The sequence below is a fragment of the Callithrix jacchus genome, chromosome 14 (assembly GCF_049354715.1).
Source record: "Callithrix jacchus isolate 240 chromosome 14, calJac240_pri, whole genome shotgun sequence".
NCBI classification, from domain to species: domain Eukaryota; kingdom Metazoa; phylum Chordata; class Mammalia; order Primates; family Cebidae; genus Callithrix; species Callithrix jacchus.
Window position 1 is genome coordinate 64494154 of NC_133515.1, and position 27989 is coordinate 64522142.

At 35.3% G+C, this 27989-nt stretch overlaps 1 protein-coding gene and 1 pseudogene across 47 annotated transcripts in view; one reads left to right on the top strand and one right to left on the bottom strand.

Annotated features, from left to right (window-relative positions):
- NRXN1 (neurexin 1) overlaps positions 1 to 27989 on the top strand; it is a 1160645-nt gene that overhangs the window by 862079 nt on the left and 270577 nt on the right. The gene's annotated exons all lie outside the window — the stretch shown is intronic.
- LOC118147464 (cysteine and glycine-rich protein 2 pseudogene) lies at positions 25605 to 26187 on the bottom strand (annotated as a pseudogene).

Below are 27989 nucleotides of genomic sequence, written 5' to 3' on the forward strand. Positions count from 1 at the left end.
TATGTTTCCTCTGATGCCTCACTCATCCTATAAAATATGTGAAATATTAAATGACCCTATTTAATTATCTCAATGGTCTTTTCTTTTCCTAGCAATCTAAGTCTTCAAACAAGTGAGTATGCCAATTGCTAGATTCTTTATTCTTTTGAGGCTTTGTAAAATCCCCAGGAAACCTAAAGCTGCAGCGTTTAAATTGCCATTTGGTGATGGCCGTGCTCCACAGATGATCTGAAGGGTTGGAGGTTTAATTATGTCCATAGAGGCAGATGGATAATGGCATAGGGAAGGTAGGCAGTTAAACATAGAAAAACGAGGGAAAAGTTGTTTTGAGACTTATAGAGCAGCTGGTTAAACTTTGAAAAGACAAGAGGTTTGACTTTACAACCAACTGGAATTTCTTTTTCTATTGAAGAAAAAGAGTGACAAATACATGTGGAAGTATTAACTTTGTGACTTGACTTCCAATAAGGCATTTAAAAATATGTTCATTTTCTTATGTTGAGTCCACTGGTTAATGAGGGGTTTGGTAGGTGTCAAGCAGCTGTGATATCAGCATGTCTCTTTATTTATTGATGAAAATCTCAGAGGAGAATTGTGTCTGGAATAAAGAAATAGCTAAATTGGTATCTGTACTGGATGGGAGAAAATATGCAAAAGGAAAAAAAACTTACAGGAGAGAATTAAAATACTGCTTATCACTGGCCTCATTTTTAGTAGGAAGTCATTAAAGGATAAAAATATGAAATTTGGAGATTAATGAAAAAATAAAACTTTTTAAAAGCAAAACATCACAAAAGATAATGTAAAAAGGGAAGATGCATTACTTTAATCTCTGCAATACAGATATCAAAAACATTGCATTTTAAGAGAATTAAAAGATGATTCTTATTCATCAAGATTTTAGCTGAAATTTGCTTCAGACACTAATTCAGTCTTCATTTTATGGAAAGGAAGCTGAGTTCCTAAAACTACCTAATTTAAATGTTCATGATCAATTGATATGCTAACAGCAAGTAAGAAGGAGTCTTAGACAGACTCTCAGGTTCCCCCTCAAGAGGCGCTTTTGACCTCTTTCCCAGGTGACAAAATAAGACAGAACAGTATTTGAACTGTTATGCCTCTAAGAAAACAAAGATTTGACACTTGAACATAGGGATCGTTTCCATTGAAATCGTCTTCATCAAAAAGTGGACTACAATTTTCTAAAAAAGAATTTGCTAGGAGACTCTGTACATATTTATCCAAAGTTTGATATACTTTTAACTTTTACTTTAGGTTTGGGGGTACCTGTGAAGGTTTGTTACATAGGTAAACTCGTGCCATGGTGGTTTCTTGTACAGATCATTTCATTCCCAGTACCCACCAGTATTCTTTTCTGCCCCCTCCCTCCTCCCACTCTCTACCCTCAAGTAGAACCCAGTGTCTGTTGTTTCCTTCTTTGTGTTCTTAAGCTCTCATCATTTAGACCCCACTAATAAGAGAGAACATGCAGTATTTGGTTTTCTGTTTCTGCATTAGTTTGCTGAGAATAATGGCCTCCAGCTTCATCCATGTTCTTTCAAAAGACATGATCTCGTTTGTTTTTATGGCTGCATAGCATTTTAAAATAGAAATGTGGGATAATAAATGGGAATATTAAACAAATCTTATTAGTTGAAGGAATATGAATATATGTTATCTATGGAACATGTTGATAAGTATATAGTTTATCTGCCTATATTCTATGCCATGTCATATTGCCTCACTTCTATGCTGATTGCATTGATATTAAATATATTCGTGTTCCTTAATGATAAGGATGGTGTATGGTAGACAGAAAACATGGAAAATTATTTGATGTAGAGAGTCACAGATGTGATTAGGACATTAGATAATCAAACCATAAATAAAATTTGAAAAGGTATAAACATATCTTTGGCCATACCATTTTTTTATGGTATTTAGGAAACTTTTCCAGAATTCCAATATATAACGATGTTTTTATATTATAAAACAAGGGCATGTAAAGGCATTTCTCAGCTATAGAAATTAGAACCCCATTGAGTGACTTCAGGGAGTGAATTTACCCTACACAGGTTATTTAGGAGGGTATCTAACAACATGCATTTATAAGTGGGAGCTGAACAATGAGAATACGTGGACACAGGGTGGGAAACAACACACACTGGGGCCTATGGGGATCACCAGAGGGAGAGAGACCATCAGGAAAAATAGTTATTGCATGCTGGGCCTAATATCTAGGAGATGAGTTGATAGATGCAGCAAACCACTGTGGCACACCTTTACCTGTATAACAAACCTGCACATCCTGTACATGTACCCCAGAACTTAAAATTAAAAAAGGAAAAAGAAGAAAAGAACATTCAAGGAGTTAACTACAGACAGTATTACTAATATTATATTCTACCTTTACATTTCTTTCTTCTCTACAGTCAGAATGAGAAACTATGATAATATTATATTTTAAAATCATTACTATTATTAATAGTCCTAACAGTAAGAGCAAGTTCGATCATTGTATAGTCAGATTATCAGGTAATATTTGTGTGTTTTCTCAAAAAACAGTTGCCCGGGCATAGTTATTACCAGTTTCACAGTCTATACGATAAGATAAGATGTAATTATGGAAATGCCTGGCTTGGGAAGAGGGAGGAGAGTGAGAGTCAAAAGCAATGCCAGTGGAGAAGGCTGTCTTTGTAATATTATTTTTTTCCCATGATGAATATATTTGTAAATATTTTAAATAGATCATTTCTCCTCGTTATCTAAACAAAGCACTACTATTGACAGGAAAAGAAAAAAAGTGATATAATAATATGCACAATAACAGCCTATTAGCCTGTAAAATGCAATCAATGCCAAAATTTAGCACAAAATGCAGAATTGCTATTGGAACACTGCAATTTGTTAGATTATGAGAGGTCAAAGATCATGCATGATGCAAGAAGAAAACAAGGAGCAGCTGGGTCACACATAGTCATTTAAGTATCATCCCATGGACATGAAGAATTGATCTTTGAAGTGATCTGATGAGGTTCACCTGGACCCAAGCAGCTTCTCCAGGGGAATGTGTATGGTTCCCATCTTGCATGCTTTGCATATTTATAGAATACAGAATAAGAATGATTTTAATTATGCATGAACCAGAAAAGAACTGCTGACCAATCTTCAGTCCAGGATATATCTGAGGTTTTAACTGCTCAAATGCAAAATAACACAGATTATCCCAGTTGCTCTGTCAGTGTGCACAGAAAATGGATCTGTGTAAATTCCTCATCTGCAGGGCCATATTAACTTGATGACAGTTTTGTTCTGTCTAAAGATACCCTCAAACTGATTACAGGGTGAAATTTTATACCTTTCACTCTGCCAGTTAAAGTTGTTTTTAGGAAGTGTTAAAATACATAAAGTTAACTGTTGTTCTTTAATTTGAACAAAGAGGAAAGAAAAATGACAGATCACTCAGAGAAAGCTCCTTAAATTAGACCAGTTCATGCATGTTCCTTCAGACAGTCATCATTAAAGGAACATCTAATTCATCTTAGATTCTTGTAAAAATATCTTTAAAAAGCCCGTTCTCATAGAAATTATGTTTAAATTTCCAAAGGAATTTAACGAAACCCAGAGAGTTTAAGTAACTTATCCAGCATCACAGAGCAAAGATGACACTGAAATGCAAGTCTTGAGACTTCCAGACATTCTCTTTCAAAGGGAAATGTCACATCTTTAGAATGCTAGTCCATGTATGAATTGTAACAGCTAATAGATTTTGAAGTTGGAGAAGGGGAAGGGTAAAGAACTGTAAAGTTTTGAAACTTTTAATATAATTCAAAGCAAATTTGTAGTTCACCTTGTCATAAGCATAGCTAGAATTTATGAATTTGTATTCTTTGATTTGTAGATAATATTTAGCCTCTTGATACACAAAGCATTAAGACAATGCTCATATAAATAGCCAGAATATTCTGTTTCCCTGCTGGAAAACTAGTCAACTACTGCAGCTCTTAAGCTAAACTGTGGATGATTAGTATAGGCACTGGTAAGATTGAATATGAAGGAGGCATTGGGGACACAAAATTCAAGTGAATATTAGTCACAAAGCAGTCATATTCAGATAAATTTCTGCAATAAATATTCTACCATTGTGTAATCAGAGCCAGATTACCTGGGTCTGAGTTGTAGTTCCCTTATCTGCCCACCTATGATCAAGCCAGTCTAAATTGGTGGGCAAGTCACTTAACTCATAGGATTGTAGTTAAGACAAAAGCAGTTAAATTATATAACAGACGGATAGTAATTATGGCTACATAAGCATTAGCTGTTACTAAAAGGAATAGTAGTAGTGCAGTAGTCATTATCAGCAGTGTAGGATTCACATTGGTTTTCCATAAATAGTTCATACAATCACTTTCAAATGGCTCAACTTTTTTTTTTTTTCCAAATTAAAAGAGAATATGTCCTTGAGATAGATTTGTGGCCACAGAATGGCTATGGATACAAAATACTAAAAGAATATAATTATACCAGTAATTGACCCCATTTTTCTATGAGTATCCTATTAATTGAGACATTTTATAATGGACACCTTCAAAGTACTTATCCTGATGCTCAATATATGAAAGGTAGTTTTTAATTCAAAAGAAAATTAGATATTAGTGGCACAATAAAGCTTTACTCAGGGCAGTTTAACAACCTGTATATGCTGCCAGTAGTGGCAGGAGAGGGAACAGAAGAGAGGACCTTCCAGAAGTCTACCCAAGGTTATACATAGTATCAGTAATATGCCACAGTTTACAAATATCACTGAAAGTTATTGTAAAATAAGAAGCAGGAAGAAATTATAAATGCCTAATGATAGCACAGCAGCTTTGTTTGGTAAAAAAGTAAAGGAAAAAGAAATCATAACATGTGCACAGGACAAGGCCAGAATACTCATAGGCTCTAAATACATTTAACAGCTGAATTTGATACATTTGGAGAAACTATGATATTGAAGCCTTGTATTTTGTAAACTGCTATGCAAATTACTAACAGCTAAGGAATATGTTCTATATCCCCATGTCATTAAATTGTATATCTTTATCATCATTCTAAATTGCTACATAGTATTTTATTGAATCGATGTTCACTAATTTATTTAATCAAACTATTTTCAGGTTGTACCTGAAAAGACAAGTATTGTAATTACAGCACATTTACTGTACAGTCTATAATCAATATTTTAAAAGGTGCATTTCATGCTTTAAAGAAAATGATACTATAATAATCAACTATGACAAAACTATTTTCTCTAACAGATTTCTTATTACACTGAATAATCTAACCTTATCTCATTTGAAAATGAATTGAATTAAATGCTGAAATTGAATAAATTATTTATAAGACCTTCAGGGACACAGGAACAATTCTTTCACCTAAAAATTGAAATAATAGGATATGTAATATTTTTAGAACTTAGAAACTATATTCTATTTTAGATAAAAATTCTCCTTTTAGGACTTTAAAAAAACTTTTAAACAGTGTGCTCTCCTGCTACACACATCTTTAAACAGCATGTGAAGAATTTGTTCTTTATAATTTAGATATGTCTTTCTAGGCAGTGTTTTCATTTTCAGAAGCATATGCTTGAAAAAAACACAAACAAAAGTTTGTTTCAACAGTTAAAAACACTGTATTAAGTTAGTACATGTATTAAAATGTGTATACACTGCTACAGTATATTAAGTAGTCCATGGTATGCCACAGAATACTATGCCACAATAAAACGGAATAAACTATTGATATACACAACAACTTAGAAGGCTCTCGGGGAACTATGCTAAGTAAAAAAGTCCAACAGAAAAAGTTACATGAATATGATTCCAGTTACACAACATTCTTGAAATGGCAAAATTATAGAAATGGAGAATAGATTATTGATTTGACAAGCCTCAAGGCTGGAGTGAGGAGGAGGGTTGTACAAGCCAAAGAGAGGTAGCAAGAGGGATCCTTATAGTGATGAAGTCAGTTCTCTATCTTGACTGTAGAGGTGGCCATATATCTATATGTATTATAAAACTACCTGTAATTATACAAACATACAAATGAGTACATGTAAAACTAGTGAAGTTGAAATAATCCCTGGACCAGTCAGTTTCCTAATTTTGATATTGTACTACAGCTAGGCAGGATATTATCATTGTATGAAATTGGCCGGACATGTTGGCTCACACCTATAATCCCAACAGTTTGGGAAGCCAAGGCATGTGGATCATTTGAGGTCAGGAGTCCACGACCAGCCTGGCCAACATGGTGAAACCCCGTCTCTACTAAAAAAATACAACAATTAGCTGAGTGTGGTGGCATGTGCCTGTAATTACAGCTACTTGAGAGTCTGAGGCAAGACAAAAGCTTGAACCTGGGAGGCGGAGGTTACAGTGAGCTAAGATCGTGCCACTGCCCTCCAGCCTGGGCCACGGAGTGAGACTGTGTCTCAAAAAAAAGAAACTGAGTGAAGGACACACAAGAATTTCTAGTACATTTTCACAACTTTCTGCAATTCTATATTTCAAAATAAAAGGTTTATAAATAAAGGAATTGTCTTAACACCTGAAAATATTAGGAGGTGTAATAATGGGGCTTGGAGACTTTCAAAGAAGAGGGGCTAAATCAATAGAAAATGGCATTGTTGTTTTGTTTTTATTTTAAAGATACCATTAAGCTATCAAATAAAGCCTTAGGTAATATTAGAAACTAAATAACTCCTTGTCTAACTTGACTATTTTTATGATGATTGCCTATGTGCTTGGGATTTGAAAGTGTCATATATATTTCAGACAAAATTCTCTTTGAAGTTAGAACATACCGAAGAAGAAACTTTATGCATCCCTGAGAAAAGCATATACAATATTCAATGTGGCATTTTCAACTACTTTATGTGGTATAATTGTACCTCCACTTTAAGAAAAAGTAATTATATATAGAAAAGAAACTTTTAGTAGTTGAAATATATTCTTACTCTTTTAAGGAAAATGGTGTTTAATTGGAAACCTTTCTGTGATAATTGGAAATAATGACATAATATTTATCATGTTCATGATCATACTCTAGTTTCTTTATAGTCCCATTAGTTGGACAGAATGTAGTCTCTCTATTTTCAAAATTAGTATCCTAAAGTTAAAAGGTCTGTTGTTTATCAGTGACAAAGGATCAGAACTCATTTCTGATTTTTTTCACCTTTTCCTACGAAGCTCGTACTACTTTATTGAAAATGATTGTATTTTGTTTGACTTTGATTTGTAAAATGTAGAAAAGTCAGTGAGAACACTTTATCTGGGTGTCATCCATGTACAAATTGCATAGCATGAAGGAGTTCAGACTGAGACTCAACCAAATTCTTGCCTAAAATACACTGATGAACTAATTCAATGACTTTGAATGATTGCAGACCTCTTAGAGTTCAGATTTGTTGTATAGAAAATGAACAGTAAAGTGGTATTTAAGATTCTTTATGGTTCAAATACTCTGTCAAATCTATATTCCCTTCCTGCTTATACTGAGTGACTATCCTCTTACCAGGTTTGAGATGACTCATTCTAGAAGGCATTGCCAATTGATCATTTGCCACCAAGATATACTGACTTATTTTGCTATGTCATTACACATAAAATGAAATTATACTGGCTAAGAAAGACTTCAATTTTAATTCTGTTTTACTACTTATTTATTTTTATTATTATACTTTAAGTTCTGGGATACATGTGTAGAATGTACAGTTTTGTTACATTGGTATACATGCGCCATGGTGGTTTGCTTCACCCATCAACCCATCATTTACATTACATATTTCTCCAAATGCTATCCCTACCCTAGTCCTCCACCCCCTGACAGACCCTGGTGTGTGATGTTCACCTCCCTGTGACCATGTGTTCTCATTATTCAACTCTCACTTATGAGTGAGAACATTTTTTAGTTTGTTCTGTATTAAGTTGCTGTGAATGATGCTTTTTCAGCTTCCTCCATGTCCCTGCAAAGGACATGAACTCATTCTTTCTACAGCTGCATGGTATTCCATGACGTATATGTGACACATTTACTTTATCCATTGATGGGCATTTGGGTTGGTTCCAAGTCTTTGTTATTGTGAACAGTGTTGCAATAAGCATACATGGGCATGTGTCTTTATAGTAGAATGACTTCAAAACCTTTGGGTATATGCCCAGCAATGGGATTGTTGGGTCAAATGGCGTTTCTGGGTCTAGATCCTTGAGGAGTTGCCACACTGTCTTCCACAATGGTTGCCCACTTCCACCAATAGTGTAAAAGCCTTCCTATTTCTCCATGTCCTCTCCGGCATCTGTTGTTTCCTGACTTTTTAATGACTAATTGCCATTTTAACTGGTGTGAGATGATATCTCAGTGTGGTTTTGATTTGCATTTCTCTAATGACCAGTGATGATGAGCTTTTTTATGTTTGTTGGCTGCACAAATGTCTTTTTTTGAGAAGTGTCTGGTCATATCCTTTGCTCACTTTTTGATGGGGTTGTTTTTTTCTTGTAAATTTAAGTTCTTTGTACTTTCTGGATATGAGCACTTTGTCAAATGGATAGATTGGAAACATTTTGTCCCATTCTCTAAATTGCCTGTTCACTCTGATGATAGTTTCTTTTGCTCTGCAGAAGCTCTTTAGTTTACTTAGATCCCATTTGTCTATTTGGGCTTTCGTTGCCGTTTCTTTTGGTGCTTTCGTCATGAAGTCTTTGCCCATATCTATGTACTGAAAGGTATTGCCCAGGTTTTCATTAGGGTTTTATGGTTTTAGGTCTTATGTTTAAGTCTTTAATTTATCTTGAGTTAATTTTTGTATAAGGTGTAAGGAGGGAGTCCAGTTTCAGCTTTCTGCCTATAGCTAGCCAGTTTTCCCAACACCATTAATTAAATAGGGAATTCTTTCCCCATTGCTTGTTTTTGTCAGATTTGTCAAAGATCAGATGATTGTAGATGTGTGGTGTTATTTCTGACACCTCTGTTCTGTTCCCTTAGTCTATATATTTGCTCCGGTATGAGTACCATGCTGATTTTGTTACTGTAGCATTGTACTCCTATTCAACATAGTATTGTAAGTTCTGGCCAGAGCAATCAGGCAAAAGAAAGAAATGTTCCTAGTCAGATAGGAAGAGAGAAAGTCAAATTGTCTCTGCAGATGTCATGATTGTATATTTAGAAAACCCCATAGTCTCAGCCCAAAATCTCCTTAAGCCAAGAAGCAACTTCAGCAAAGCCTCAGGATACAAATTAAGGTGGAAAAATCACAAGCTTCCTATACATCAATACTAGACAAACAGAGCACCAAATCATGAATGAACTCCAATTCACAATTGTTACAAAGAAAATAAAATACCTAGTAATGCAACTTACAAGGGATGTGAAGGACCTCTTCAAGGAGGACTACAAACCACTGCTCAAGGAAACAGGAGAGGACACAAACAAATGGAAAAACATGCCACACTCATGGATAGGAAGAATCAATATCATGAAAATTGCCATACTGCCCAAAGTAATTTATAGATTTAATGATATCCCCATCAAGCTACCACTAACTTTATTCACAGAACTAGAAAAAGGTACTTTAAATTTCATATGGAATTAAAAAAAAAAAAAAGCCCTTATACCAAGACAATCCTTAGCAAAAAGAAGAAAGTTGGAGGCATCACACTACCTGACTTCAAACTATCACTAATTTTTTTAAGAAAAAAAATTATGTTTGCAAATTTGAATGTCAACAGCATAATAAAAAATAGTATTAGTTTTTTAGTGGGCTTGAAATCTCTTCTTCACTAAACCTTAAGATTAAAAAAAAATAGTTCTTTATGGAGAAATGGGAAATTTTGTTTTAAATGTCAGTTAAATATATATCTACCTTGTGAACATGTGGTCAAGATTGCTGTGCCGACTGCTATTTCACAGCATGTGTCATATTTATGATCCCCACGTTTTAGGTGTGATCTTAATTGGTTTGTCTAATTTTAAAACACAGAATCAGCTATTAACCTTATGATGTTATTAACTATGATTTTATGTTGTTTTAGTGGACCTTACTTACCTCTAGAAATAACTCCTTCCTTTTTGTTCACTGTTTTTACAGATGTTGTTGAGTGTCGGGAACCATTTATACATATATAGCATTTATTTACAAAAGCTGTGTAGACAAACAATTGTGGAAGGAAAGAATTTTTAAAATATTTAGAACTAAATCATATTCTAAATAATTTGGGTTGAGCCATTTTGAAATTGTTCAAAGATTGTACATCTTAATAGTTCATTAAAAAGTATAGGTTAAGAAATACTGCTTGTATCTTCTCAGTAAAATATGTGTATGAATATTATATACATATAAACTCTGATGGTTAAATGAAAGTTCAGAAGAAGCATTCTATGTCTTTTCAGCCTTTGAGTAAAGTGTGTATGATGGACAGCAAAGGAAATTTTTCTGAGCTTCTTACTGTCAAGATTGCAAGGAACCTGGCCAAATCAAGAAATAATCTTTAGTTTTTAAATTCTTTGAGACATTTGGTGATGAAAAGGTTATAGGAGAATCTACTCATCTGCCAGGGCTGAGTAATACACAAGTTTCCTCTTTTCCTTGGGACTGAACCAGCACAAGCTCAGGACCCTGATGATGTCACTTCTAACAAGAACACAATGAATTCATTTTTGAGATTCTGAACATAACATTTCATCCAAGTACTTTTTAAGAGGTTCATATCCTTTAAAATCTGATGTCTTTGACAATTTAAAAGCTTTAGGGAGCCCTTATTGAAATGTCGACATGAAGACGTAGATTTATTCATTAATATGGTAATGATGTGGCAAAGTAAAGATTCCCTTGTTAGTAGAAAATAGTATATATTTATAGAAAAGGATCATATTATTATCATAAATAATTTTCTTTGTGAGAGTTATAACCACAAGAGCCCTATTATTTGTTCTGTTCATTAAAGTAGCCCAATCATATCATGGAAAATTCAGGTCTTCTGGAGGATAGTTTCAATATATTTTACTTAGTTTATGAATTTTTCCATCAATTATACCAATATTGTGTGGATTTATAAATCAGTATTTTACTGCTATAAATATCTGCATCTCTATTAAGTTATTTTAACATTTGAAACTCTACAGAAAAATATTTATAGGTAATGAGGCTTGTCAAAGCTCTTTTGGAGAAGAACACACACTGAGTGAAACTATTTTAAGTCAAGGTCATTTGAAGTTTAAAAGAGTGACCATTTTGGTCACATGAATGATGTACAGTTATAATAGCATAAAAAAAGCTAGTTGTTATAAGAAACAACTCAACATTTCAGTGAGTTATATAAATGTTTTCAATATCAGGGGAAAAGGCTTTAATCCCTGTGATGATTCAAGGTTGCAGACTCCTCCCATATTGTGGTCCCACCATCCTTTAAGGCCCTAGAGTCCTTCACTGCATTCAGTTATTCTGCATTCTAATGCTACACAAGGCAGGAAAGAGAGCAAAGACAAAATACACTGGCTCTTATGCATCTTAGGCTTCAGGTATCATGCATCATTTCTACTCTTACTTTATTGGGAAGAACATGGCCCCACTTAGGAAGAAGTGGGAAAGAATGATCTGAAAGTGTGTTCAGGAAGGAGAGAATTTCATGATCACATCATATTTTCTCTGTGCACCATTCAAGAAATGCATTAGAAATCTAATAATAGCAATTTAAATCTAGAAACTGAACCCAGGAGGTTTAACTCCTGAATTTATGCTCTTAAACACCATCTATATTGCCTCTCCTTGTAGAGAAAAAAAAATTGTCAGTGATATGAAATGTATGCCATAAACAAATGAAAGTTAGAGATCAGATGCATTCAACTCAGATCTAACTATGTTTATACTTCTAATTCTGAGAGACTGCTAAACAAAACACCTCCATGGATGGATTACTGGTGAGGTCATTCACCTTCTCTCATTCTCCCCATCACTTTTTCACAGGCTTTGTCTTGACTTGAAACCGTTCACACATGTGAAACCTTTCACATATGTCTCTTCCAAGGTCATACAACCTGGGCAGGCTTAAGATAAATAAAAGGTGTATTACTGTGTAATGGAGAGGGAAGGCCACCTACATGGAGATAAAGAGGAAGGCTTTTGGAACCAGATTTCCTTGATGCAAATCCTGTCTCTGCCACTTACTATTTATGGGATCTTGGACAATTACTTAATCCCTGCATGACTCAGTTCCATTGTTAGCAAAATGTTAATAATATGTATGCCTACATTATAGGGTCATCAGGAGTTAATACTTGTAAAATGTTTCTATAATTATCAAGCATATTGTAAATGCTATATAAGTACATGCTAAATTAAGACACACACACACAGAGAGAGAGAGAGAGAGAGAGAGAGAGAGAGAGAGAGACAGAGAGACAGACTACTCTGGAGGTCTAAATGAAATGAGAGTTTCCAAGGTCATGAATTTTGAAATGTGTTCCTAATTTAAATAAAAATCATCATTATGATAGTGGAGTATGTTTTCTTTAAATTTCTTTTTAGTAATACTATTTGCAAAAGGTAATTTTTACTGGAATAATGTATATTTTAGCTAAAACACCTAGATACATTTGATTTTCTAGCTGCCTTATTCTGTTCTTTTATTTTTCATGGGTTAAATAGTACTCTTTCTTTATTTTTACATGTTAGGTGACATTTTTATGGAAGTAAATTGATATTAAATACAAAGCACTTTTCTCAATGACCAAAAAAGAGTAAACATTCAACAAAGTGTGGATCCTTTGCCCTTATTTCTGGACTGAAAGTATTTGTTTTGGATATATAGCATCCTTAAAATAATTATTTATGTAATAAATGATCTAGAAATATTATTTGAGAATATAGATTTGCTTATAAGTATCATCAAGTTGAGAAAATAATGGGGTAAAAGGTATGCGTAAACAATATTGAAGGTTTTTGTTGTTGTTGTTTAATACTAATTAAGGAGCCTGTGTAGAATATTAGCTAATGCATGTATAGAAAATAATTACTACCTAAGGAAATTTCCTGTCTAATATTTTACAGATTTATTTTTATAGCACAGTTACAAAATGTTGTACATAGAAATATATTCAGTGTAACTGACACAATCTTAATTACCTCAGTGCAAATGTTCTTGCTATAATTTCAAGCTAAGAAGTTTTACTCTGTTGTTCAAATAACACTTAAAAGCATACCCTGTGCTTGCTTGGAGCTCCCCACCAGATGAAAACTGGCTGGGAAAGTCTGTAAATGCAAACCCATCTTTAATCTAAATCCATCGAATCAGTTCCCTTAAAACACATTTTCTCAAGGTTGTCACAATTTACACATTGAGCCAAATAATCTTTTGTTATAGCGGCTGTCCTACATTTTATTGAATGTTTAGCAGCATCCCTGGTCTTTGTGCGCTAGATGCCAATAGTATCTAGTTGTGACGAACAAATTTTTTTAGATATTGACAGATATCCCATGGAGGGTCCACATTACCCAGGTTGAAAAACTTCCTACAAATATTGAAAGAGCAAGAACAGCAAAGTCCCACATTTAAAAACACATTTTTAAAAAAACACAGTTAAAGAATATCAATATTTTATCATCAAATGACTTTTTGATGAATAAAAGTAATGTCTTTCTCAAATAGAGGTTGGTTTAAAAAAAAATCCCCAAATCTCCAACATTCAGAAACAGCTGTCTCTTTGGCAGGAAAAGATTTCAAGTTTTGCTGAATTTTATTACAGTTGTCAGTAAGAAATTGACAGCTGCTAAATATGAACCCTGTGGTATAATAAACCTTTGAAATTAACTTTCAAACCTCAGTCGCCAATTTTTATTCAATTGTGTCATTTAAGGAGCAGATGCTTCTGACAAACTTTCAGTGTTGTCCTAAGACAAAAAATAAATGATAGCTTTATTTCCTGTGTTTTCCTCTTCACTCACATCTAAAATCATCTTTCAAGAAATTCTTAGCTCTGAGTTCCTTCTAAAATTGGTTGAAACAAAAATCACAGTGTATGTATTTCTAATGGTGTGAATCCTTAATGTCTATACTTAATTGGAGGTTTAGACTCAGTATCATTCTCTCTATGGTATATATACGTTGTTAGAACCATAGTTTAGTTTCCCTGGCTATAAACAGCCTTATGGTGACCTCATTTAGATATTTACCATCTAACTGTCTCACATGAGCTCTAATTACTCTATTTACTTTACTGAACTTTTCTCCTCAATGAATAATGTGATAATAGCCTTCTTGGGATACTCTTAAAACCTCCCAGTAGCTATGAGATGTAGAAAATTCAAGTTCTTATTTGAAATCACTTTCTTTTTATACCTGTTTACTCTCATATAAAGACATAGGTTTTTATTATTTCTCCCTGTATAATATTCATGATTGTGAATTTCCAGCATGTGTAGAGATGGTGACAGCTAGAAGAAAGAATGAGCAGGTTTTAAGACAACAATTGTCAACGCATGCAAGACTTTTAAAAGGGGATGTCTCTAGTCCATTTGTGCTGCTATAACAGAATACCTAAAACTGGGTAGTCTATAAAGAACGGAATTATTTTTCTTGTGATTCTAGAGGCTGGAAAGTCCCAGACCGAAGCTCTGGCATCTGGTGTCTGGTGGTGAGGGCTTGGTCTCGGCTTTAGAATGGCACCTCGAGTGCTGTATCCCCCAGAGGGAAGGAATCCTGTTCATCATAAGGCAGATCAGAAGAGCACAGTGCTTCTCCCCAAAGCTCTTTACATAGCAGTGTTAATTCATTTTTGAGGGTAGAGCCCTCATTACCTAAATACCTCCCATTAGGTACCATCTCCCAGCATTGTTACACTGGGGGTTAAGTTTCCAGCACATAAGTTCTGAGGGACACATTAAGGCTATACAGGGGATTATACACACAAGAACACTAGCAAGATGTGAGAGTTCTGCCTAAAGGATTCTCACTGGAATTAGCTGTTATCATTAAAAACAAAAATTGAGCCTGGTACAGTGGCTCACCCCTGTAATCCCAGAACTTCAGGAGGCTGAGGAGGGAGAATTCTTTGAAGCCAAGAGTTCAAGACTAGCTTGGGAAGCATAGCAAGACCCTGTTTCTACAACAACAACAAAATATTTCAAAATTAGCCAGATGTTGTGACATGCACCTGTAGTCTCAGCTACTTGGGAGGCTGAGGTGGGAGGAGTTCAAGGCTACAGTGAGGTCTGATTGAACTACTGCACTCCAGCCAGCCTGGACAACAGAGTGAGAACCTGTCTCTAAATAAATAAATATTAAAACTTAAAAATTCCACTTTGGCAATAATTACTTTGAACTAAAAATAATAAAAAGTACTTATTACCCAGAAGTAATGATACACAGTGCTTAATTAAAAATCATGGTATGAAAAATCAAACTGATTATTTGTAGGAAGTACAGGAAAAGGGAAGGAGGAGCAGCAGGCGGTTTGGATCTGCCTGGACGTCTAGCTCTAGGTTAAGCACACCTAAGCAGCTGCTGCTTTTTAGTTTTTATTATCCACATTATTTATTCTTTAAGAGCTCCTCTGGAAATTATAATGAGTTCTCCAATATGTAGTGTAAAAAAGGGTAATAATTTAAACATCTAATGTATTTATAATTTCAGGACTGCTGTTATTGGGGTCATAGATTGGTAGTGTGTTATAATGAGGTACTTTATAAGCTTTACTGAATTCACAAAAGCTCCTGTTCTCCTGATTAGTGCCTTTGTGTATTTTACCATAGAATCAATATCATTTTCAGAAAATAGCAGCTAACCTTAGAGAAGGGAAGGGGGAGAAATGGTCTCCCAAGTTCAGTAGGTCTAATTTGCTTGTCTGCATGTGATATTCATAAAATCATGCCCATTACTGATTGAAAACTCACCTCAGGGCGTAAGGACAAAAGAAAAACAGGTAATTAAAATTAATGAAACAAAAGCAGTAATTATGCACAGAGTTGATCAACAAATCACTTTAGGTGGTCCCAGAATTTAAGTATCTTGTTTCTCTGGCTAATATGCTGATGCAACTAGACAGGTTAGGGATGTTTACCTACTCTTATCTGCTGCCTTCTCTCTGGAAGATGTACTGAAACGTGGAGCAGCTCCATCTTTTTGTGCAAATAGCTGCTTGATATTATTAAGATATCTTATGAGGTATTTCCTACTTATTTCTAAAGCCACTCTTCTCCAGTTATCTTAAATGTCTTTTCTGGTAAGGATCACGATGTGGTTTGCTCCTTTGAACCAGGACACCTAAAAATACAGTCTTCAGTATTTTCTTTTGCATTATAATTATAAATATAAAAAAATTCTCAAGCATTATTAGGTATTTTTTTTTTTTACAAAGATCTCTTTCTCTTAAATGGAAGACAGGGAGAAATTTATACATGGCTTTGTTCTTGGATACCCCATTATCCCCAGACTACTTCCTGATTCCAGCTACTGCTGTTACTTGTGTCTTTGGCAACTACAAGCTTGCATGCTTCTCAAAGCTCTTTTCATTGGCAAGCCTTGATGTAAATAATAGTTAAATCTTGTTATAATACGTCATAGTGTGTATATACAGCAGGGGTGTGGTGATATGTAACATGAGGTGTTTTACCGCTATAGAAATCTTCACATAGCTTGTTTACCTTATGTCCCACTTCTAGCTAGTAAGCCAAAAAAAGCACTTTCTGTTTCTGTAAGCCATTTGTAATCCAAATTCCTCTGTCAACTTCCAATGCATTCCCTTTGAACCCTGTGTAATGTTACATATGTTACATGTGTCTGAAAGAGAGAATAGAATACTGTTTTGTGGGCAGTATGTCTTAAACTATAAATGGTATTGTAAAACAAAAGTAGCATGAAAAAGTTGGCAAGAATTGACTTTTAATGAATATGACATTTATCATGGACTGTCCTTTTAACAGCCTGTGAGAGGATACCAAGGACAAGTTCTAAGTCAACCCAAATTTAAAGTTATCTCAAGCAGAACATTGGATAGGCCAGATTGAGCAGACTGTGTTAAAAAGATTCTCTTGTGCAGTGCCATCCAGCCAATCTGTTGCTGGCATTGCCAAAAATATTCAGGCTAACTGGCCAAGTTGTTCTCAGAATTGCAGCTCATATTGATTTTAGAATGTAACTTAGATCATTTAATTTTTTTTAGAACCTGAAACTAAGAATGTTCCTCCTACTCTCCTCATCTAAAACACATTGTGAATCAGAGATTGTTTAAATTGAAGACGTCATTTGTATCTTCTAGTAAATCCTAAAATTTTACAAATGAGAAACTGAGGCTTAAAGAGATTATGACAACTTTCTGAAATCCAGCGTAGGACTAGAACTCAAGTCACTGATGTCTCTTGAGGTTGTCACTTTCTTTCTCTGTTTAATGCTGCTTCATATGCTTCCTTCCTTCCTTCCAACAGGTATTTATTCAGTGTTGTGGTGTGTGTGTGTGTGCCTGTGTGACAGAGACAGAGAGAGTTAATTTAGATACAATTGAATGTTGTTAGTATTCTGATTTTCAGGAAGCGTTGTAGAGTATTAAGCTTTTTCCTTCCTTCTTCCTTCCTGGGTGGTACCTACAAAACAGTTTTTTCTGTTTAGCTGTTTGGATCAAATTGCTGAAAAAGATTAAACAACCACATTAATTCCATGATTTTAAAGGACTATTTTGGGGCATTTGGGTATATAATATTTTAGCTCTGTTTATATCCCAAAGTAGAAAGATATGTTTACTATATTTATATATATGTAATATATTTATGATAAATATATTTAGCTATTCAAATAATATACTTTTCTATATTGTAGAAACAGGGCAGAAAAGCAAATCATACAGAAAATAAGCATTTATGCTATTTTGGGAAAAAGGTTTTTATATTTTCTTTGGTCTAATAATATAACTTTTAACTATTTAACATGCATGAAACTTTTTAAGTTATCTGATATTCTTGAGATAATAGACACTGGAAACTCTAAAAGGGGAGACGGTGGGAGGGGAATGAGAGTTGAAAAATTACCTATTGGTTATAATGTTCAACATTTGGGTGATGGGTACACTAGAAACCCAATGCCCACCATTACACATGTAATATCCACGTAACAAGCACATGTACTCTCTGAATCTAAAATTTTCTAAAAATCTGACATTCAAGTAAATTTGACATTATTTCTGCAAGACACAACTAAAAACAATCTCTTTTGCCTGATATCATTAAGATGAATTGCTTTGAAATGATAATTTTATGTCTTCTCTTTTTTCCCACTGTTTCTCTTAAGAACAGAAACCTGGTTTACTCTTTCTTTTCATGCGTGGTGTTCCTAAGATGACCACTTTTCTTAGTGGTCTTTTCCTTTCCCTCTGACGAACTGAAAGCAACTTGTAGGTCTTAGCTATGGACTTTTTGGGAAACAGATCCTTACTGTTACAGACTAAAGCAAGCAGAGCAGAGATTTTGGAAGACCAGGGTCATATTGCTTTAATGTCCCCAATTTTTTATATTGGACAGCTGATATTTTCTCAATGTTATATACAAGGTGAATAAAAATACCTTTAGGAAAAAATGTTATTATTTTAAATTTAATGTCATTCTACTTCCAGGCCCTTATATGCCATCCTTACATACTATCTATCTAACACAGTTATGTGTTAGGTGAAGTTTTGGCCTAGTTACGGGTTTTCAGTTAGGAATTGTGTTGCTCCCAGGGTATATTTGACAATGTCTGAAGATATTTTTGGTTGTCACCACAAGGTTGGGGAGGTAAAAACAGATACCTAATGAATGGAGGTCAGGCATGCCAGTAGCCAATCTAAAATTAACAGGAAAGGCCCCTACTCCTTCCAACAAAGAATTTTCTAGCTTAAAATTTCAATAGCGAAGAGTTTGAGAAATGTTGGTCTAAAAAGTTTCTGAAACTGAATTGCTCAGAAACTTTAAATTTCAAGCTGAGTTGTTGACTTGGACATTTTTGAACCTTCTAGATCAAAAGAAAGTGAGCTATAAAATTTCAGTAAGAGCCGAAACATGCATAAAACCATAATGCATTGGGTTGAAAAACATATATATCAAGGTTTCTGGTTCTGTTTTCTTAACTTGTGCAATAGAAGAAGACAACCATTTTATTCTTTATTCATGGCTTCAGTAGGTCAGTGCTGATACCAGAATTCATAGCTTTTCCCTCTTTCTAACTGAACAGGAGGAGAGACTCAGTTCTAAGCACTCAGCACAATGCTTAGGCAGCTAGGGATTCAGTAAATGCTTGTTGACTGCCTCCCTGCCTAAAGTATTCATGAATTGCTTCTCTCTGAAAAGATCTCATGTCATTTCTTCTGGAGATGGCATCTCTTCAGGAGCAAGAAAATGTGCAGAATTATCTGAAGGCCATAATGTGAGAAGAAAATCAGAAGTAAAATGAAAGGAAGTTCAGAAAGGGAACCTTGTCAATGGGAAGATTTGTATGTTTACTGATTTCCCTTTTTTTCTTTCTCCTTAATAATGGGTAAATTCTGAGTTGAGTGTTACCTGGTCTAGTTATCTGAATCTCTAATACATAAAATTAAGCAGTATTTCTTTGTTATAAATGTATATGTATAGATAGATGTGTGCACATATATATGTATGCCATATATATATTTGTGTGTATATATTCTATCCACATATATTCTTACATTTATAAGCATCAAAAAATCTAAAAGTGTCAAGTTTTAATGCTTAAATAAAAGTTGGAAGATGAATGAGATTTTTAAGAGAGACCCATTCATGAAATTCTCTATCCAGCTAAAAATAGTTGTTAACATATTTGGGAGACAAAGGAAATCTGAAGTGTCAGAAGGAAAGGAAAACCAAATTCTCTTTACATGAACAGAATCTGATGCATCTTGGTGGAAATGACCTTATGGGTTGTGCATATTTATCAGTTATTACCTATAACTTCTCTAAAACTGTTGAGTCAAGAAGCATGTGCTCTTGGATTGTGTGACCATAGTGTCTTACTTCAGAGGGGTTCTTGTCAGGATGGCCTGTTGAATGACCTTTGGATTTGGTTCTTTGACCATTGAGGAGTGTAGTGGAAAGGGCACTGAGGCCCACACCTGGTTGTTAGCACTGACTCTAATACCTACAATTCTGTGGCTTAGCAGGTCATTAATGTCTGAGCCTCAAGTTCATGGAGTATAATTTGAAGACAATAATCTGTAGCCCACCCACATTACAGGCTTGTTGAGAGGTCATGTGAGTAATATGGTGAAATTGTAGGGAAATGTTAGCATGCTACACCTGAACCAAGTATGGCATATTACTATTTTAATGGTTATTATGATGATTTTTTTAGACTATCATTACCTCAATGACTACCAGACTGGTTATGTTGTTCTTCTGGCTTTTTAAATATTTGGACATTTCCCTTCTGAACTAAAATAGACAATTACAATAGCAAATTTTTTTCTAAGAGCTTGACATTTAGTAATTTATTTAATCCTCCCAACAACATTATAAGGTAGGTAATGCTATTATCTATTTTGTATAGCTGCTAAGAAGATCATTGAAAGTAATACACCTAATAAATGATAGAACTAAGATTTAAAACCAGACCCTTATTCTTAATTGCTGTGCTGTGCTATGAAATTCATATGATATGAATGTCATATTAATGTAACTAGTATAGTGGCTGTTTAATCTGAATCTAAAATGCAGCATGCCACCCACATCCTTACTAGGTTTTTCAGAGCAACTTTTGAAGTAATCTGTGTATTAGTAATAATAGTAATATTAATAAACATGTTGAATAAGATACAGATGCTTTACACGGATTTTTTTTTAATAAACCTTGTGATAAGTACTCTTATTTTGAATTGAGAAAACTAAAGCTCTAAAAGGTGGAATAAATGGACCAGACTCACATGTCAATCAATGGCAGAACTGGGTCTGATAGAGATCGTCTGGTTCTAGACCTTTTTTTTTTTTTTTTTTTGAGACAGAGTCTGGCTCTCTCGCCAGGCTCCAGGCTGGAGTGCAGTGGCATGATCTCGGCTCACTGCAACCTCCGCCTCCCAGATTCAAGCAATTCTCCTGCCTCAGTCTCCCAAGAAGCTGGAACTGCAGGCATGCACTACCATGCCCAGCTAATTTTTGTATTTTTTTTAGTAGCGACGGGGTTTCTCCATGTTGGCCAGGATGGTCTTGATCTGCTGACCTCGTGATCTGCCCGCCTTGGCCTCTGAAAGTGCTCGGATTACAGGCATGAGACACCGTGTCCGGCCTGGTTCTAGAACTTTTATTCCTAATCCTTATATTCTTTTGTCTCTTTTTTGTATTTTTTTTTTAATTGTTTATACCTTGGTAAATTTTACTACCTGTATAAAATATTAGACCAGTTTTCTGAGGTGATGAAATAGTATTCTAACCAGAAGGCCAATTTAGAGAAAGCCTGTCTATTTTATAAATCATTTTTTTTTTATTTTTGTGGGGAAGGGAGTTGATATATTCTTTTAGGGAGGACTTGTGGTAGGATCCATCATCTGAAGAAAGACACTTAGTGCTTATGCATGTTAACGTGACAGATGGTCAGAATTTAGAGCCCAGATCTTACTTCTGTATTACCCACAATAAATAAGCCATACTGGAATGTTTGCGTGTACAGGAGGAAGACAAAAAACTGATTTAGGACTACTTGTAACATGACCTTTTTTTAAACATTAATTAATATATCAACCAAATTTTTAAGGCCATGCCCTTCATAAAATGGCCTAAGGACGTGTATATGAAATTTAAAATATTAATGCTAATATAAAATATAAGGCAGTAGCAGTATAAAACACACAGCAGGAAAGTCCTTTGAGGTAGGCTCACACAAAAATGGACTCATTGTGCATGTAGATGTGTACTACCTCCCAAAGTCTTAATACAATTGGCACGTCAAGTAGTTATCATAAATATAATCATTGTGTCATTGTTTCAGAGTTTTAAACTGGCTTTTGTGAGTGAAGATTATTGTCTGGTTCCAGTGCTGGTTTTGGCTATTGTAGTCAACCTTCAATATCCAGTTAGGAGTCTCGTACATCATTAGTTTCATCACCACTCTGATGATTCACAGGAAAGCTAACCTTAGTCATTCCGGTTATGCTTTACCATTGAGAAGGCCTAAGATACTTTGAACTAGACATAGTAATAATCAATTAGATCAAAATCTTCCCATTATCAGACTTAGTCAAAGTTGCTTTCATATTGTGTATTTATTTGTTTATACTCTGCATCTTGTCTAAAATGAGTTTCAAGTCTTTTCTGATGAGTTTTTGCTTCTAGATTTTATAATCAGTGTTCTTAGGATAGTTATGCTCCAGATAGCACATTTATATTCCGAAGAATTTGTCCTGACAGTTCTGATCAATTATCTCTTGGACTAGAAGATACAATTCTAGCGACAAAGAAATGATTGCAGTATAATGGAGAAATGTGGATTGTGTGTGTATGTTTCTTTTCTGTTTCTTTGGCTTTGTTTTTTTTTTTTTTTTTTTGAGATGGAGTCTCACTTTGTCACCCAGGCTGGATTGCGAAGGCATGATCTCAGCTCACTGCAACCTCTGCCTCCCAAGTTCAAGCAATTCTCCTGTCTCAGCCTCCCGAGTGGCTGGTACTACAGGCGCCAGCCACCACACACAGCTAATTTTTGTATTTTTGGTAGAGCTGGGGTTTCACCATAGTGGTCAGGCTGGTCTTGAACTCCTGACCTCAGGTAGTCCACCTGCCTCAGTCTCCCAAAGTGCTGTGATTACAGGCATGAGCCACTGTGCCCAGCCAGGAGGCAAATAATTTCTTCAAAATCAAAGGCTAAAATGAAAGAGTTATAGAAAAAGAACGTTTTGGGAAAGCCAGATGTTAACAGGCCACCCTGTTTCTCCAGAATTGCCAATTTCAGTGGCTGTGTTGCCAGTGTCTTTCCCTCTTGGACTTGCGGGTTAGTGGTACACACCAGGAAACAGAGATAAGTATCTCAGTTCTAACATCTGGCTCATCTATTTCATCTCTGTTGTCCATAGAGTGATGTTAGGACTTTTGTCCTGCCCTAGATTCCGATCGAGCTAGTGAGTCCTTCAAGGACCTCCCTGTGTCTTTGTTGTTGTTAGGCTCAGCTCATTAGTTAACATGTGACTTCCCTTGTAATTACTTTTATTTTTCTAGTTAAAATTAGTGCTAAAAGATAGGGAACAAACTAAAATAGTGGAAGTTTAAATATAACAGAATATTTACAGATTAGTCAAGCATAATAATACAATACCCCCAAAAATATTATTAATAGTTATTCTTAATCAGTTTGCAGTATTTCAGAAGGCACTATTGCCATGTCTATTATAACCCTATTATCTTCTGTTCATAGGAATGGTATTTTTTAGGAGCCTAAAAAAATTCTTTTTTTGACAAATAGATGAATTCTCTTCTGTAGTTGCATCGACATTTGTGTAAGTGTGGATTGGATAAAGAGGGTCATGAGTCATGACTATTTTCTAATACTTTTCTGTAGACTCCTCTTCAGAGCAATCTCGTGTCCATTTGACTTTTCATTCTCAGGCAAGCAAAATTAGTTTACAGATACCAGGGAGATAAATCTAGAGCTGGAAGGCACCAGCAGTGATCTTATTTGTTTTCTCCTTCAGGCAGGTATGTCAATAACCCTCCTAAGCTAACTGGCTTTTGTATTATACTTTTAAGGATATTCAAGAGTGGTGGTCCTCTGTTCATTTCTTTAACATTCTTCTAATGAAGAATTATCTTTTTAGTAGACTCTAAGCTAGTCAATTCATTTTTTGTGACACCTAAGTAGACTTGATTTTGTCTCTCCTGTTCTCTTTTGCCTGAACTTGGCAAATTATTCAAAATCATCTTCAAACAGCTAATGACTGCTATCAGATCAAAGTCCTTTGGTAATAGCCCCTATATTTCCAACACCCATGATACTGTTATTTAAACAGTATTATAGCTCATTAATGGGACCTAAAAATGAATTGAGAGGCCTACTCATTTCCTAATTAAACAGACTAGAATTAATATAAACTAGAATATAAAATATGAATATTTGAATAGTAAGATTTATTATTTTTCTTGAAAATTTTCATTCAATTGTAAAATTCTATATATGTATAGATATATACATGTGTATGTATAATATATATATTATATATATATTGCTCTCTCTTTTACACACACACATACACACACACATTTGACCCTTGAACAATACATGATTGTATTGTACAGGTCCACTTATAAATAGATTTTCTTCTGCCTCTTTCACCCATGAGACAGCAAAATCGACCCTACTACTTCCTCCTCTGCTTCAGCCTATTGAATGTGAAAATGACAAGGATGAAAATGTTATGGTGATTAATTTCCACTTAATGAGTGGTCATATATTTTCTCTTTTTTATTATTTTCTAGGTAATGTTTTACTTTGTCTAGCTTACTTTATTGTAAGAATGTAGTATGTACTACACATAACGTATAAAATATGTGTTAACTGCTTATGTTATTAGCAAGCCTTCTGGTCAACAGTAGGCTATTGGTTGTTAAGATTTGGGGGTGTCAAAAGTTATGTTCAGATTTTCAACTGAGAGTGTATGGGTACCCCAACACCACATTGTTCAAGGGTCAAGTATACAGACACATAAACACACACACACAAACACACACAAGGCAGAGAGAGAGAGAAAGAGATTGAAATGTTTCAGATGTCAGAGTCTTTTGGTTTGTGGAATATTTGTATGATTTGAGCATCCTAGATATGAAAATATAAAGTCTGAAATGCTCTAATGATGGCTGGGCACGGTGGCTTATAGCTGTAATCCCAGAAGTTTGAGAAGCTAATGTGGGTGAATAACTTGAAGACAGGAGTATGAGACTAGCTTGGTCAACAAGGTGAAATCCTGTCTCTACTAAAAATACAAAAAATTAGCTGGACATGGTGGCACGTGCCTGTAGTCCCAACTACCCAGGAGGCTGAGGTAGGAGAATCACTTGAAACCAGGAGGCAGAAGTTGCAGTGAGCTAAGATTGTGCCATCGTACTCCAGTCTGGGCAATAGAGTGAGATTCTGTCTCAAAAAGAACAAACCAAAACGAAATGTTCTAATGAGTATTTCCTTGAGCATTATTCTGCTGTTCAAAAAATTTTTGATTTTGGAGCATTTCAAATTTCAGATTTTTGGATTTAGGATGCTCAACCAGTTAAAGTGTGTATGTGTGTGTGTGTGTGTGTGTGTGTGTGTGTGTGTGTGTGTATTATCTATGACATATTATAAATTATATGTATAATAAAAGTATATAAACATTTATTTATTTATTTATTTTTGAGCTGAAGTTTTACTTAAAACGTAAAAGAAATGTTCCCCCAAAATGCTGGTAAATAAAGCAAAAGGATACGACACGGTGCTCTCTTCCTATGAGTTAGCCAGCCTATCCAAGTACAGGGTAATACACAGTACCTAATGCTGGAAGAATATCACAGTAGCTTAGTGTTAAAGATTATCTGTGCCTAGATTATGAAGAGATTCTCAGTGCGTGATGATTAGTTCTGGGTTTACACCTTACTGAGCATGAACAAGAGCCCCTGCTCCTTGGCCATACCAAATCCCCCGGGCCCAGAGTTCTTTGCATAACATCCTTTACCATAGATTTCACCTTCTTTTTCAGTCAGAGTTGTTAATTCAAGACTCTTCCCACACTTTTCACATCAGAAACAGTTTTTGTGCCAGGGCTTTCCAGCTCCAATGATCTTCTCGGCAGCATATACAGAATCCCCGCATCTGGAACACTTCTCAGCACCTCCATATTTCTGAGCAAATTTAGAAGTGTTTGGATTTGTCGTAGGCCTGTGAGGCTGAACACTCTCTGGTTTGATGCCCAGCCTCTCGCCATGGTCCATGTTAAGCGTGCCAGCGCCCTGGCCATAACCCTAGCCTTTTGGCCCATATACGTCTTTCCGTAGCAGGATTTACAGTAGATCTCTTCATCGCAAGTTGCCACTGTTGTGCTGTCTAATTTTTTCCTGCAAACCATGCAGAGAAAGCAGCAGCAGTGGAAGCTCTTGCCATCACACGACACCTCTTCTGTGTGGTACACGGCCCTCCCGCAGGCCCCACACTTGTTTCCACTGCCCCAGACGGGCATTTTGAGTTGGAGGTGGGAGCACGCACCGCAGGTGGAGCTAGAGGCTGGGCTGGAGGGAGGGTCCAAAGAGTCTGAGATCCCATAAACATTTATTAAATAGAAATAAAATATATGCTTAAAAATGTACTTGTTACCACGTAAAATATATTTTTTTCTGTGGGTCATGATCAGAAATATTTGAGATTTTTCTGACCTGTAGAACAAAGTCAAAACTCCTAGTGTGATACAAAGACTGCCGCCAACTTCTCCCAGTTTACCTCTCCAATGCCATTACCTTGATTTAGATATTATCTCGTTACTGTACCAAACTACCCAACACACAATGTAAGGTTTTTTTTTGTTTTGCTTTGTTTCAACCTGATTTCAGTTATGCCGTCCCCTCTGCCAGGAAATCCATCCCCCTTCCTCCATCCACCTCATCCATCTAATTTTTATTTAACATTTTCACTTAGCTCAGAAATAAACTTCCCCAAGAAACCTTCCTGAATTTGTCTTTTTCCAGTGGGGCAAGGTACCCATTGCTTGTTCTCATGGGCCACTTTACACAACAACTATAGTCTAGTAATATAATTAAGAGTAGATACCTTTGACCAAATTGCCTATTTTTGAATACTGGCTCCTTTACTGCTTTCTGTATGACTTTCAGCAAGTTATTTAAGTTCTATGTGTCTGAGATTCTTAATCTGTGAAATGAAAATAATAGCTTCCACCCAACATAATGGTTAATTAAATGAGCTATTGTATGTTAGGCACATACCCCAGAGTATTTGCTCAATATGAGCTATTATTATGTTACAGTGATATGTTTGCTTCTGCTTCTAATGAGCATACTGTGTGTGAAAACTCATATTCTGTTTGAAGATGTTTCTGGCAAACTGTATTTTCATCTACTTTTATCTGAATGCCTTAGAGTTTTTGAAAGAATGAATTGTTGGTGTTGGGGAGGAAAGAGAAGGATACAGCATTATTTTTATAAGAAGAATAAATAAGTTGTAAACAGAGGAGGAAATCACCATCGGCTGCCTTGAAATTCAAGCAAGAGTCTTGAATGGCTGTTGAAGAGGCACTTGCAAGTATTTCTTCTGGGGTTGCATTCCTGTAAGTCCTGGACTTGTCAACTACCCAGTCCAGAGGCCTTTTGTTAAATTTTGGTTTGGCCTCTGGCCATCAAATTTCTATTATTCAGTCAACCTGCCAGTAAACAACTTTACTTAGGCTCCAGAATCAGAAGATTCTGACAGCCTCAAAAATGTTCCAGTTGATTCATTATCAACATGTCCATGAGGGTATAAACAAAAGAAAATGTAAGATGAAAAAAACTAAGTCCCATAAAGTCTATTCCTTCTCTAGAAAATAATAGCTTCTACCCAACATAATGGTTAATTATTCCTTCCTAATAGCTTTCTCACTAAAATTTTCACTCTTCTCTCTATAGCGATGTGACCTCAAATGAACTGTGATTTTTTTAATATAAAGGCCAAATTGTTTTGCTTCCCAAGTTTCAGCCAAGGTAAAGTATAATGCTACCTTCAGTTAGGTATATTTCCAACTTTGTATCTGTAATTCCTCCAAGCTAGTGTAGAAGGTAGATAAATTATTGCTAAAATATGCTTCTGTGCCATGAGAAGTTGGTTTAAAGGTTAAAACTATTAATTTCCCACAGTCCAGTATTTGCAATGCATGCTTGTATGTTTGCCATGTCTCTGTCAGTCCATCATGAACATCCCTGGATCACTGCCTGCTTTCACCAAAGTGTTTCTACATGGTCCTGAGGCAGAGACACATTCTTCTTATTAAGAGGA